Here is a 14,551-nt window from a genome sequence, read left to right as displayed (position 1 = left end):
ACAGAGACATCTGTATCCATTAAGAAGGGAAATAATGCCTAATATTTCACCTGGTGGCCCTGACTGCACATTTCAAACAGAAAACAACGGAACCAGTGAGTCAACAAATAAAGTCACTGAGCAACTACTAGACATCGAGTCTACCCAGGGATCTGTCAGGGGAAGGTCTCCGCCCTGGAGGGAAGACAGCCAGAGAAAATTATAATAATCACAGCTGCCATTTGGTGACCACTTATCTCTGAGGCACTGTTCTAAACACAATCAATTTATTTACTCCTGGCCAGGATTCTACAAGAAGGTAGGTACTGAGTATTCCCATTTTACTGATGAAGAAACTGAGGCCCAGAGAAAAAGAGGCCCACGATGAAGTGGCTGGTCAACAGAGAATGAAACAGATTGATTACACAGAGACAAAAAGCTGAGCAGGAGAAAATACCAGGAGTTCGTGAATGATATGCGTCAGAAGAAAGGGTGTAACCAGCCAGAAAAATATTTCTGTTTTCTTCTCCAACAGAGCTCATGCGATTCACACCAACTACTTCTTGAGATGCTAACTGAATCCTCTGAAGAATCCCTTCTGAGTAGCGGTGGTGTTTTTGCACCCATAGGATAGATGTGGTTCAGAGCAGCGCATTTACGTGCTCAAAGGCAGGCCTGTCCGTGCTGCACGTGGCAACTCCATGGCAGCTGGATCCCACCCCAAAGCCCTTAACTTCCCTAAGGTTGTCAGCGCTACCTGGTGATTGCCTGATCGCGGAGGCTGTGCTTGCTGTGGCCCAGCGACAGCCCAGCACTCCTGTTCATCGTGCGGGCTCGGCAGCCATACAACTAGATCTCATTCCAAGCACTGCCACCTGCCAGCTGTGTGTCCTCTGGCAAGCTTCTTGGTCTCTTTGTGCCTACGTTAATTCAGCGACATTAATTCAGCGACAACTAGCAGAATCTTTCTTAAAAGGTTATTAGAATTCAAGGAGACAGCACATGGCCCCTCAAACAGCATCTCACGTGTTATGGTGAGAGCTCAAACCAGTTTCCCCAACTCTTTCCGCACCTTCACCCTGATTTGCACCAGACTAGCTCTTCCCCGACTGTTTCTGAACCCCGAAAAGGTTCACTGAAGGGCGCCTGGGTGGCTCAGTCAGTTGAGCAGCTGCCGTTGGCTCAGGTCATGATCCCAGGTTTCTGGGATCAAGCCCCATGTCGGGCTCCCTGCTTGGCGGGGGAGGCTGCTTCTCCCTCTCCTGCCCCTCTCCCAGCTCGTGCGCGTGCTCCCTCTCGCGCTCTCTCTCTCTCAAATAAATAAATAAATAAATAAATAAATAAATAAAATCTTTTAAAAAAAAAAAAAAGGTTCACTGAAGAGAGACACAAACTTCCACAACAAGTCCTCAGGCTGGTACGGGTTCAACCCAGCCGGGCTCAAAATCCATGGAGAGCTCAGGATTTCCTCCCAGATAACAGCAAAGCGGTCCAGGTGGTCCTCAGTACCCCTCCCCACCCTTCCCACTTCCCTCCGACTCCTCCTTCTCAACCCTCCTCAAATGAGGCTCTCAAAGGCTGGGAGAGAGCTGGCATCAGATTCCTAGCCCTCTGCAGAAGGGATTACAGACGCCCAACCTCACAGGGTTAGCACCTACGTGGTGCCTGGCAAAGAGCAAGCGCTCTGCAAAGGGGTGTTCCTTCCCTGCCCATCTTCTGCCTGCTCATGGTCAGTTCCATCTTCGCAGCCGCCCCCTTGATCCAAACGCCAAAGTGCCAGGACGATTCACTTGCCTCTCAACAGCAGCCTTCTTCAAACCTAAGTAAGATGGGCAGCCCCTGCTTAAAACCCACTCGAGGGGCTTGCTATCCACACCCAACAGGTTATCAGACCTATGAGGCCCCCGTGCATGTGGCCCTGCTCACCTGCTCTCCTCCATCCACTGAACCCTAACCACAATGGCCTCACACAAGACAAACTCATGTGCACTTGCTAACGCTTCCATCTAGAATGTTCTATGCTCAACCTTTCCATACGTGGCAACTTCAGCTTTTGGCTCAAATGTCACCCACGAGCCTTCAGCCCCCTTCACATCCCAAAGTGTGGGTTTGGGTGGGGGTGTGTGTGTGTATGTGTGTGTGTGTTGTTCTTGCTGTCTTCACTGCAGTCATCTCTCACTGAAAATTATCGAAAATTATTTTCTTCTTTTGCTGATTCACTTATTTTTTTGTGTCTCCTCCAGAATGTGAGCTCGATCTCAGTTTTTCCATCTCTCTTTGCGGTCGCCCAGCGCATGGCACGGGGCCTGGCTCAAAGGTGCCCCCAAGGACACACATCTGACCAGGTAAATGAGCAACAGGAGAGGGTTAGCAAAGGTCTGAGGTGAGCCAGCAGCCCTGACTCATGGGAAACTTCCGTTGTCTAAGAATTTCTCCCAGCAATCCAAGAAGGCAGGAGGGGTGTGAAGTCAACGGAAGAAGACACCAAAGAGGATCTGGCCATCTCAAGGACAGAAAGAGAGATACCAGAGCCCTAGGAAGGAAATTCCCTTCTCAACAGGTATTCGGCCATTCTTGTTTCTTGCCTAAAGAGCCCATTTCCCCAAAAGGAGGGGATTAAGTAAGGATTTATATCCCAAGCGGGATGGGGCCGCGCAGCTAAACACAATTACTGAGAAACCATAGGGGGAAACTCAGGAGGTTTTCACAAGCCCCCTATTTCCCAGCTCTGCATTCTTTTTGCGGAGAGAGCTATTGTCTCTGAGTCATCTAGAGTTAAAGAGGGGGAATGACTTTCTCCAGGGAAAACACGCTCCCGCTGGGAGACCCCCCACCGTGATGACCATTTAACCAAATTTTTTAGTCCCGATTCTTTGCCCTTTTTCTCAGCAGACCCTTTTAAGCCTGAGGATCTCTTTTCAACCCCTCCCTTAATCCTAGCCTGGATGCTCTGATTCTGTCCCTGAAACAGGATGCAAGGACCCACGGGGAGCACAAGCACCTCTCTAAGTATGGGCTTGGCAGGTTCTTCTTCCCTCCATCCTGCTCTGTCCTGCCTCTATCTCGCCAGGTTTGACAGGAGTCCAGATTTTAAAGTTATATAATATGGGGCGCCTGGGTTGCTCAGCTGGTTGGGCGTCTGCCTTCGGCTCGGGTCGTGATCCTGGGGTCCTGGGATGGAGCGCCACGTCGGGCTCCCACTGCTCTGCAGGGAGCCTGCTTCCCCCTCTCCATCTGCCTGTCACTCCCCCTGCTTGTGCAGTCTCTGTCGGTCTCTCGAATAAATAAATAAAATCTTTAAAAAATTTTTAAAAATAAAGATACATGTGTTGAACAATCCCCACCAACTGGTGTGTCTGATCCCAACCCAAGAAATAGCAACCTGGTTTCAATGACAGCCCCCCCACCTGCTGTGTGGGGATAGGATGGTTACTGGAGGTGGTTAAACAGATGAAGGACAAAACCAGGTCAGCCTTATTCGGAAGGGGGCCCTAGTGACAGCTGATGTGATGATGCAGTGACCTAGATGGGGCGTGATCGCCAGGACATCAGTCTACAGCCAAGGCCTGGGCCGGTAGTCTGAAGTCAGTCCACTCACAGCTGGGTGATACTTTTAAATTTTAGTCGTCAACATTTTAAAACTGGGAGAAACAGCATGTAGAAAAAATCCAGATTACGAGCTTCTCTTAAAAAAAAAAAAAACAACGACAAAACAGAAGATCTAGCCACATAGGGTCCCCATTTCCACATAAAACAACCCTCCAGGCTGTTCACCCCCTTAAGGATGGAACATGAAATTCCCCATCTGCAAGGTCTCCGTTATTCTTTAACTATCAAGATAATTAAATCTCACCTTGAAAATCTCTTAAAGTCAGAGTAAAGCAGAGAAAGGCAAGAAGGCAAATACAGGGAGAAGAGATAAGAGACGCTTTGCTAGGACAGCCAAGTCCCAGACATTTCAACCCCATCGTGACACCGCAGGGCACCAGGACTGGCCACCCCAAACTACTCTTTGGCACAAGGATTAACTCAGGCAGGTTATTTTTAAGAAACCACAAACACAGAAGCAGCTCTGAAAACACCAAGTAGAATTTACCCTTTTGTAAGAGACATTTAATATGCATCAGAAAAATCTCTGTTTGTAAGAATGTCTTCCCAGCTGTACCAGGAAAAGGCGAATGACTAAATCTCCAGAAACTCTTATCAATGGAGAAGACAACGACTTAAATCTGCATAACCACCTGACCCTTGCTCACTGTGCTTTTCCTGGGGACCTCCCCTAGCGGACTCCCTGCCCCCAATACCTTCTGTCTTTAGCTGAAGACGGTTTGTTTCAGGTGATGTCTTCAGCCATTTCAGGGAGTTACTCGTTTTTCTGGGTCTCATGTAAACATGCATTAATAAACTTGTTTTTTTTTTCATCCTGTTAATCTGTCTTACATCAATTATTAGACTAATGAATATAGAAGAAGAGAACTTTTTCACCCCTACAGTGTTAGTTCGTTTATATTTTTATAAAAGGGGAGAAAGGATAAATGAAAACAGAACAAACCGTTAATGCCGGTTACCTGGCTGGAGAAGATTTCTAGCTTTTTCTTCCTATACTTTGGCTTGTTACAAATGAAATAGGGAAGCAGATGAGACTCAGTTTTAGGAAGGCTCCAATTCTGCTGTTTCTCTGCCCGGCCCCATTTACTCTTGTTCTTCACTTCACCTTGCATCTGAGTCAACCAAAGAAGCCATGTCCCCGTCTCAAGGGGGAAGCAAGAGAGTGAATCATTCTCTGAGTTTCGTCCTAGGCCCCCAAATACCTGATAACATTTAAGAAGAATCGGATCCCAAGCTTGACACTAGCTTCGAACAGACCTCAGTCTTGACACCGGCATCCATGCCCCTGCCTTTGGTGGGTTACAGATGAACATCTATTGTTCACCTGACTCCCACCTTGGATGGGACCCTACCCTGAATTCCTGAAGGAACATCTACCCTGGACCCCTTTCCAACGTAAACCCCTGACCCCAAGCGGTGGGGAGACTCACCTCTCCTTTTCGGAGTCTCCCAAACGCTCTGTCTGCTATAGTCTATCACTCACACTATTCAGTAAATTCTGTTCTCTCTTCCTCCCGGCTGTATTTGATTTCTATTCTGCACAAAGCCAAGGAACCTCTTGGTGTGTCCTGCGGGACCCCCTCTAGGTCCTTGGAATGGCCTGCCTATGTCTCAAAGAGATGCACTACCTTCATCGTTTGAAAGGAAAATCCAATAATCCATTTTCTTCCCTTAATTAGTTCTTGGAAGAGATTGTTTTCAAAAAACACTTCCTGAGCAGCTACTATAAACTGCTAGCATCATGGTCGTCAGTGGTGACACAGACCTGGTGCCCATAACTGTTTGGGCAAAGAGACACAAAGGTAAATGAATTCTACAACAGAGGGTTTCTTTGGGAGGCCAGGGAGGGGGTGGCCCAACATATCCTGCAGTATCTGCCCCCAGCCAGAATTTCAAGATGCCAAAGAGCCTGGCAAAAAGTAGGTTCAATGGGGCCCGGAGAAGAAATGCCAACTTGAGAACATAGGGAGATAGCCATGCTGTCTCTGGGCAGAACTTTTCGGAAAAACAAGAGGCCCAGGAGGGTCTGATCAAGCAAAACTTCATCTCTGATGTAATAATTCTTTATTCAGCATATTCTTTGCTGTGCCAACCCCTCCAGCCCAGCACCCACCAATGTTAAAGCTACAGAGCAGTGCTGTCCAATAGACCTTCCTGTAATGACGGCAACGTTCTCTACCTGGGCCATCAAATACAGCCACCTCAGCTCCATGGGACGACTGGACAACTGAAATGTGGCTAGGACAACTGTAATTTTTTTTAATTTTAACTAATGTAAATTTAAACAGCCACGGATAGCAGACAGCATCGCCGTAAGAAGCTCTGTATTCAACAGACAAGCGAGCCAGCCTGGCAAGCACGCAGAATACCTCAGCATCCTCCACCCATCCCTACTTGAGGGATTTGGCAGGTGTCTTCAAGGCATAATGATCTGAAGCCTAGAAATATGTATTTGGACTTGCCTTTGATTCCTTCCTTAGCCTAGCTTGAAAATTCTCAAGCCTTTAGTATGTATAAGAATGCCTGATCAGAGCTCATTACTGTACTTTCATGGGCAATTTCAGGGACTTTCCAGGGTGATTTTGACTTTGGAAGCCAAAGGACTCCACTGATGGAGGTGTAAATGAAGGCTCAAAAAGAGGGAGGGCCGGGGTCCAGAAGCATGTGGAGAAGGTGAGGGCAAGGCAGTCATCTAGGAGAGCAGTCTGGAAGGACCCGCAAAGGTGTGCCTCAGCGAGGAGCAAGAGAGAGCCTGACCTATCCCAGGACCAACACTCGGGCTGGATGGCTGTACAGGATGATAGGCAGGTCTGCAGGGATGCTGACCCAAGCCTAGAAAGGACAGGGAGTAGGGCCTTAAATCTCTCTCTTGAATCTCAAGACTGGTCTTCAGGAGCCCTTGGAAATTTAAAGCAGGAGAGCAGACAATCAGACTTGTGTTTTGAAAAGGGCCCTACCAAAATGGTATTAATACTTGGGGAAGGAAAGAAATCGGAGGGAAGGGGGCCATTTCAAAGAGTGCTATGTCCCTGGGGGGAAAGAAAGGCCACCAATCGTTTCAGAGAGAACGGACATCTGAGCTTGGGTAATTATTTCCAGGCACGGATTATGCTGGAAACAAAGCCACCCTCTCTAGCTGAAAGGCTGTTTTTACTTCCTTCTCCAGGATAAAAGTTCTATGCATCTGATAGACAAAGTCAAGCCATTCACCCAGTCGTTCAAAATAAATATTTATTGCACACTAACCAGAACAGGCACAGTGGTAGTAAAAGAGGCACCGGTCATAATGGGATCAAGAAAAACAAAAGGCAGGACCCACCCTCATTTGGAACCTTAGACTCAGGGGGGTTGGGAGATTAGGAGAGAGGAGAGGGGAGAATCGCCCAGGTAGGAGCAAAGACCCCATGGCTAGAGATGGCACTCTCTCTGGAATCTCAAAGATCAGTGTGGCCCAAGTACGAGAGAAAAGGGGAACATAGAGAAAGGCTGAAAGGGTAAGCACGGGGCCAACACATGGGGATTTTAGGGTTTTTCTCTTCATCCTGAAACTAATGAGAGAGCACTTAAGGGCTTCACGTAGGAGATGGTAGCCAGAGGAGATGCTCCTTTCAGAAGCACTGGAAAGCACGCAGGACAAAGACCTTGAGACCAGTTAAGCAACCACTGCAGTCCAAGAGTAGTAACCTACAGAATGATATTTAGGACCTAACACTGTAAGAAAACGACACAAAAAGGCAAAAGGACAAAAGAATTAAGAATTAAGTCCCCTATCTCTGACCTAGCCAACTGGCAGATTACTGGCTTATTCCTCATGGTCGGGAAGCAGGTGTTTTGTTGGGGGTGGGAGGGGTGGACAGGAGGAGAGCAGGTTGAGATGTGAAATCGCTTGGGACACGCTGAGTTCGAGACACCCATGAACAACAGGTAGGGAGGTCAGATAGGCAGCCGGCCTCTCTGCCTCATGACTCAGGAAAAATCTAGGTTGGAAATAAAAAATGTGTGAGTCACAAAGCCACGGATGTGGGCGAGATCACTCAGGGAGAGAACATGCTGGGAGAGAGGAGGCCAGGGCCAAGCTTTCTACACAACCAACATTTAATGGCTGATGAGCAGAGAAGGTGCTGGGGAAAGAGGAGGAAAACCAGGACTAAGGTGGCAAAAGAAGAGCCAAGAAGAGAGAGTTTACAGGAGAGAAATGAAGGGCAATGTCCAATAGCTCCGTCAGCTCAAGGTGAAGGAGTATCGAAAACTCCATCAGAAAAAGCAGCTCACTGAAGGAGCTCAGGAAGACGCTCACATGGAGGGACTAGGCAGAAGGCACAGTGGAACTAGCCGGACAAATGTGGAGGTGAGGAACCCAAGACATGAACACAGACACTTCTCTTAAGAAATCTGCCTTTGAAGAAGAGGCCAGACACAGGAAGAGTGGCTAGTAGAAAATATGCAGGGTCAAGAGGGTAGACGGGGGAGAGACTTCAGTGGGCTCAAAAGTCTATACATTCATCAAAACGTTAGAGACTTACCCTAGGACCCCAGAATCCCACTCCCACCTACGTTTATAACCAAGAGAAATGAAAACATCTATCCCCACAGAAAACGCATACAAAATTTTCACATCGGCATTTATCCAGAGTCGCCAAAAAGTGGAAAGAGGGCAAATGTCTATGAACGGATGGATAGGTGGATAAAGAAAATGTGCCATACCCACAATAGAGCATTCTTCAGCCGTAAGAAGAATGAACGCCTGACATATGTTACAATGCGGATGAGTCTAGAAACCATTATGTCTAAGAAGTCAGACACAAAAGGTCATATACTCTGTGACTTCATTTGTATGAAACAACCAAAATAAGTAAATTCACAGAGACAGAAGGTAGACTTGCGGTTGTCAGGGGCTGGGGTAAGGGAACAATGGGGAGTGATTATTAATGGAGGTGAGGTTTCTTATTAGGATGAGGAAAATGTTAAAATCGACCATGGTGACGGTTGCACAACTCTGTAAACATATTAAAAACCATTTAAGTGTATACTTTAAAATGGAGATTTGTACAATATGGGAATTATCTCTCAACAAAGCTTTTGTTTTTGGTTTTTGGTGTTTTTTTTTTTTTTTTAAGTCTGTGAAATGCCAGGTTTCTACAGGTTCCCAGGAAAGCTGGAGGTGGCTAGAAGGAACTTGGGGTAGGGGTTGGGAGGGCCCTATGATATTGTACTCCACCCCCACTATGAGATATGGGCTTTCCCAACTTGCTCCCCTCAAGTCAATCGTAAAGGACCAACCAGCAAGGGGGCAAACCTACTTGAAAGTTTCAGGCAAAAAAAAAAAAAAACCAAGTGCCAGGATCTCTCAAAGGCCTCGGACCTGGTACCTTAATTCTACAGGCATTTGGAGGAAGAAAAGGAGACGGTTCTTTTTAAAATAAAGTTGAAAACCGTCCATTTTAGATCACAGTCTTCTAGAATAACAGAAGTCACATAAACATAGAGTGTGGGTCAGCCTTCAAAAATGGGGCCAAAAAAAAAAATGGGGCAAACAAAAGTTTTTCACAAGTGAGCCACAAAACGAAATTGCACAAACAGGTGACAGGGTCCCATGAACAGATGCATGGAGGGTGCTACTCTGGCCAAGAGAAGGTAGAGTTCTCATTTGGAAAGCCATTATCCAACATCTTCAGAGTTCCACGACATTTTAAACCTTCTTAGGAGAGGAACAATCTGGTAATCTAACCCACAAATAAATGCTTTCCGTTGCACAGTACACGGATGGCACTTCTTAAGCTACAGAAGATCCAAAATAGAGTTAAAAATACTGACGCTCATTTTTTAAAAGAAAATTCTCAGCACTTTCGCATCACACTGTGATTTAAGAATGTTTACGGTTAATATTTTCTTAAAGAGTTTCCTTGGGGAAAAAAAATGACAGAAGGTCTCTATCTCATAGCCATCCTCATCAACAATCCCTTTGTGAAACAGTCTTAATTTACATACAACAGTGAGAACAAGGATCCTGTACTAATTAAGGTCTGGGGCTGGTTAGCAAATTGCTATAATTGTATATTCTCTAGCATCCTGTCTCGGAAAACATATCCCTAACCCAGGCAAATCTCAGCAAGAATGATACTGTTCAAGATTTTAATATCTTGGGCTTCCGCTGCATCTGTGCACGGTTTCCAAGTGGCTCATTCCCTTGTGCCGGTGACATTACACAGACATTTTTAAAAATGGTTTCAGCTTTGGCAGCCTGGCATCCGCACACCACAATCATTACCGCAAAATGCACACATGGCAGGATCAAGAGGCAAGCAGCCCACACAGGGGAGCCTTTGTACGGAGACGTGAACTCCCGGACACCATCATTTTTCAGACTTCAAGTCCCTGGCCTTGGAGGGGCTCACTCTGAGTCATGCATCGTGTGGCCAAAATCCTGCAAGGAACGTTGCTGTGACCAGTCTCTTGCAGAGAATACAAACTGACAAACCACTTCTGACCTGGAGACATGTGTTGCTGGGTTCGTGCGTGGTCTTTGAGAAACCGGCCTGCACAAACTACATTTCCAAGTCAGGCGTTTTCATGGGGGAGGGAGATCCAGACAACACTGGATGAGCCATGTTCCTGCTGGTGAGCAGTCAGATGGATGCACACTCCCGCATTCGAGCAGGCACTCTGCTGTTCAAAGGCCCCGGCACCCCAAGGTGCCAGCCAGCTCATCTCACTCATCTACCTTGCAGACATCTGACTTAGCACCCTTGGGAGAGAGCACATGGCTATGTACAGAGGTTTAAACTCAAAGATAAAACCTGACTCCAGTTCTCCACTTTGCCACTCCGTTAATCCCACTGAGCCTCAGTTTCCTTGGCTGTAAAATGGGAATAATGACACACCTCCATCCCAGCATTATAAAACCCAATGAAGTAATTTGCATAGAATACCTGGCACCTAGTAAGTACTCAGAAGGTAGTAGCTGGGCACACACCTGGCTTCTAGACGGTACTTCCGGTTTATGCTTGAGCATCTTTCGGCAGACACAGCCCTCGGACACACATCACCCTGACAACTTGAAAGCTCGAAAGCTTTGTCTCCAGAGAACTAAAGCACTCCAGTAAATGCGCAGGCTGGGGTAATGGCAATGACTGGCTTGGGAATTACTCAGCGGTCGTGTCACGGGTATACAATCTGAAATTTAGTGAGAGAACCTGAAGGGTCATACGGACTAGATGTTGGAATAGGATTAAAGAATTGTGAGTCAGTTACTGGAGTTTCTAAGTGTCCCAAGCAGAGGACATTCGGGGCCTGCTCTCCACCTGCAAGTCAGGAATGATGGTGCCAGTTTCCCGAGATGCCAGAGTAGCCACGTCACCTCCTCAAGAATTATCTCCTCGCTAGTGGGGGTAGCTGGTGGGACCAGGTGTCCAGACACCAGCCCTTCCCTGGCCAAAGGGCAAATGCATGGAACAAGGGGAGCGACTCTCCCAGAGGACTTTGTCCTGTTGACCCTGAGGAGCCTGTAGGCTGGCTCTGCTCCCCAGAGCAGCCCTGGCCCTCCGGCCTTCCCATCAACCCTGTGAGCCACAAACCACCTGCCATTCCTCCTTTTCCTGCTCCAATTAACCAGAACTGGCTTCCATGGCTCACAACCAAAGGTCCTGGCCGAATGGTGTTATGAAGAGCAGGCTGGAGAAGTAAGAATCCGTTCGCTGGGTCCAGATCATCCCACCACGGACTTAAGAGATAATTAGGACCGAAGAGAGAGAGAAGCCAGGCTTTGCAAGCATCCCATTTTGACCATGCTGACCTCAGCTCTCAGCACCTGAGCACCCAGCATGGCTCCAGGCCTCTGTGAATGCAGTCGACTCTTCTGACCCAAGGCTCTAGACACAAAAACACCCCGTCCCCTGGACACCCAACCCTTGAAGACAGGAGCTCAGTTCCACACAAAGAAAGCCATCCAAGGCAGTCCCTGGGGGAAGAGAAAGTTTTCTCTCAAAAACCAGGTGACCCCTTCCATTCCCCCTCTCATGGTTTCCCCACCACAGCAAGGGCCCTGGAAAAATCAATCCAGGCCAGCTGCAGACAACCTTTCTTCAAATGTCATAGAGGCCAAGAGGATATAAAGCCTATCTGAGCCTGCCTTCTGGGAACCCTACCACTCTTCACAGTCTGGGCATGGCTCCCCTATCTGTCTCCATGCCCCCTTCCTACAGGTTCTAAGTGGGGGAAACAGCAGAACGTGGTAACCAGGGCTTCCACCTGACAATTATCAATACAAGCTCATCCCTCTTCCTCCGATTCTAAACCTGGCTAACGCTTCTGAGCACACACCACGCCCCAGTTCTGAGCACTCCATGTATGTGAGCAAATTCAATCCTCACCACAATGCTCTAGCTTTACCACCCCCACGGATAAGAAGAAACTGAGCCACAAAGAATAACCGAGCAAGGCAGGGGGCAGGCCAGACTGGGAACCCAGGGCGCCTGGCTCCAGAAGAGGTTTTTTTTTTTAATCCTCTATGCCGGGATGCCTGGGTGGCTCAGTCGGTTAAGTGTCTGCCTTCAGCTCGGGTCACGATCTCAGGGTCCTGGGATCAAGGCCCGCATCGGACTCCTTGCTCAGCAGAGAGTCTGCTTCTTCCTCTGCCTGCTGCTCCCCCTGCGTGTGCTCTCTCTCCGACAAAAAATAAAATATTTTAAAATATAAAATAAAAATCAATAAATAAACCTCTATGCCACCCTGCTTCTCAAATGGAAGGGAGTGGTTGAGCATGGCTGTCTAGAGCCTGGGGAGAGAAGGAGCCTACATTCCAGCAGAGGAGACCATCAATAAACAAGAAGTACAAGGTCATGGAGAGGGCTCTGAGGAAAATCTGAAGTGAGCTTGAGGAGCCTTCTGGAATGCCATAAATGTTCAACTCTCTTGATCTGGGTTGTGGTCCCACAAGTGTACACAAGTGTTTAGGTTTATCGAGCTGTACACCGATGATAAGATTTAAAATGTACCAGAACATGTAAACAAATGGCAGGTGGTAAGACGCAGCTTTCTCGGTTCAAGAGTGAGAGGTTACAGACAAGGGAGAGAACAACGCGGGAATGATCCACACGGTCATGGATCAGAATCGGAGACAAGTGTTATGAACCATGTGTAGTTTAACGGAGATACAGAGAGAAATCGTTCTAGTTGTGTGTATACGTATGGGTCAGTATACACACATACACTTCCCTGCTCTGCTGGCCGAGAGGACCGAGAAACAAAGACATCTCTGTAGCAACAAGCACACTGAGGAACCAGAGCTTGGTTTCCAATGCTAACTCTCCAATGAAAGGAACCAGGGTGCCCAAGGGAAATGGCTAATCCAGGGTCGAGGCAGAAAATAAACAAGATGAGCCTAGTGCATCTTGCAGTGGCCAAAAGAAAGCAAGTGTCCAATCAGTCAACCAACCCATCAACCCCACTGATATCAAAGGGACACAGGAGCCAACTGAAAGAGCTCCTCATGGCCTAAGCCGGACCATCTTTTTAAAGATTTTACTTTTAGGGGCGTCTGGGTGGCTCAGTCGGTTAAGCGGCTGCCTTCGGCTCAGGTCATGATCCCAGGGTCCTGGAATGGAGCCCTGCATCGGGCTCCCTGCTCGGCGGAGAGCCTGCTTCTCCCTCTCTCCTCTCTGCCTGTCGCTCTGCCCACTTGTGCTCTCTAGCTCTCTGTCAAATAAATAAATAAAATCTTTAAAATATATACAGTTAAAGATTTTACTTTTAAATAATCCCTACACACACCGTGGGGCTCAGACTCACAACCCCGAGATCAAGAGTCACGCGTCCCGCCGACTGAGCCAGCCAGGCGCCCCCTTAAAGCTAGAACACCTTGAGCAGCGGAATAAGTGAGAAGCCGCACTGGACTACAACCCAAGGTTTAAAATAACAGAGGCGTGCTGACGTAAATGACTAAGCAACAAATAACTGGGCAAAAGCGACAAATCTCTCAAAGGGAAGAATGCCAAGTAACTTCAAATAATTTGTGTACAAGCTCTGGCCCCAAGGAGGTAGAGTGGGCATCATAACCTCCTTACGAAGAATACAGCAAAGGAGGCTGGTGACTTGACCCGACGGGTCAGGTGGTCAAGATCACTATCACCAGCGAGAAAGCACATCGCTAATACACACCATGAGGGGCGCCTGAGCGGCCGACTTCTGATTTCAGCTCAGGTCATGATCTCAGAGTTGGGGGATGGAGTCCCAAGCCGGGCTTCCCCTGATAAGGGGGGTCTGCTTCAGGATTCTCTCTCTCCCTCTGCCCCTCCCCACCCACCCCCCGGCTTGCTCTCTCTCTAAAAATAAATACATAAATCTTTTTTTTTTTTAATGTACCCTTGGGGTGCCTGGGTGGCTCAGATGGTTGTATGTCTGCCTTTGTTTCAGGTCATGGTCTCCGGGTCCTGGGATTGAGCCCCACGTTGGGCTCCCAGCTCAGTGGGGACCCTGCTTCTTCCTCTCCCTCTGCCTCTCCCCCTGCTTGTCTCTCTCTAAAATGAATAAATAAAATCTTAATAAATAAATAAAGTACCCTTGATGTAATGAAAATGCTACTTTAGGGTGCCTGGGTGGCTCAGTGGGTTAAGTGTCTGCCTTCAGCTCAGGTCATGATCCCAGTGCCCTGAGATCAGTTCCCTACTTCTCCCTCTTCCTCTACCCTTCCCCCTGCTTGTGCTCTTTCTCTCTCACCAACCCTCTCACTTGCTCTCAAATAAATAAGTAAAATCTTAGAAAAGAAAAGAAAAGAAAGAGAAAGAAAAAGAGAAAGAAAATGCTACTTTAGGGGCGCCTGGGTGGCACATTCGTTAAGCATCTGCCTTCAGCTCAGGGCGTGATCCCAGCATTAGGGGATCGAGCCCCGCATCAGTCTCTTCCGCTGGGAGCCTGCTTCTTCCTCTCCCACTCCCTCTGCTTATGTTCCCTCTCTCACTGGCTCTCT

General features: G+C 47.8%; 1 protein-coding gene across 15 annotated transcripts in view; it reads right to left on the bottom strand.

The window, feature by feature from the left end:
- ZMYND8 (zinc finger MYND-type containing 8) overlaps positions 1-14,551 on the bottom strand; it is a 122,122-nt gene that overhangs the window by 93,144 nt on the left and 14,427 nt on the right. The gene's annotated exons all lie outside the window — the stretch shown is intronic.

This window comes from Ursus americanus, chromosome 22, assembly GCF_024610735.1.
Source record: "Ursus americanus isolate L20-20 chromosome 22, mUrsAme1.1.p, whole genome shotgun sequence".
In the NCBI taxonomy this organism is placed as follows: Eukaryota; Metazoa; Chordata; class Mammalia; order Carnivora; family Ursidae; genus Ursus; species Ursus americanus.
This window is presented reverse-complemented; position numbering and strand designations above follow the sequence as displayed.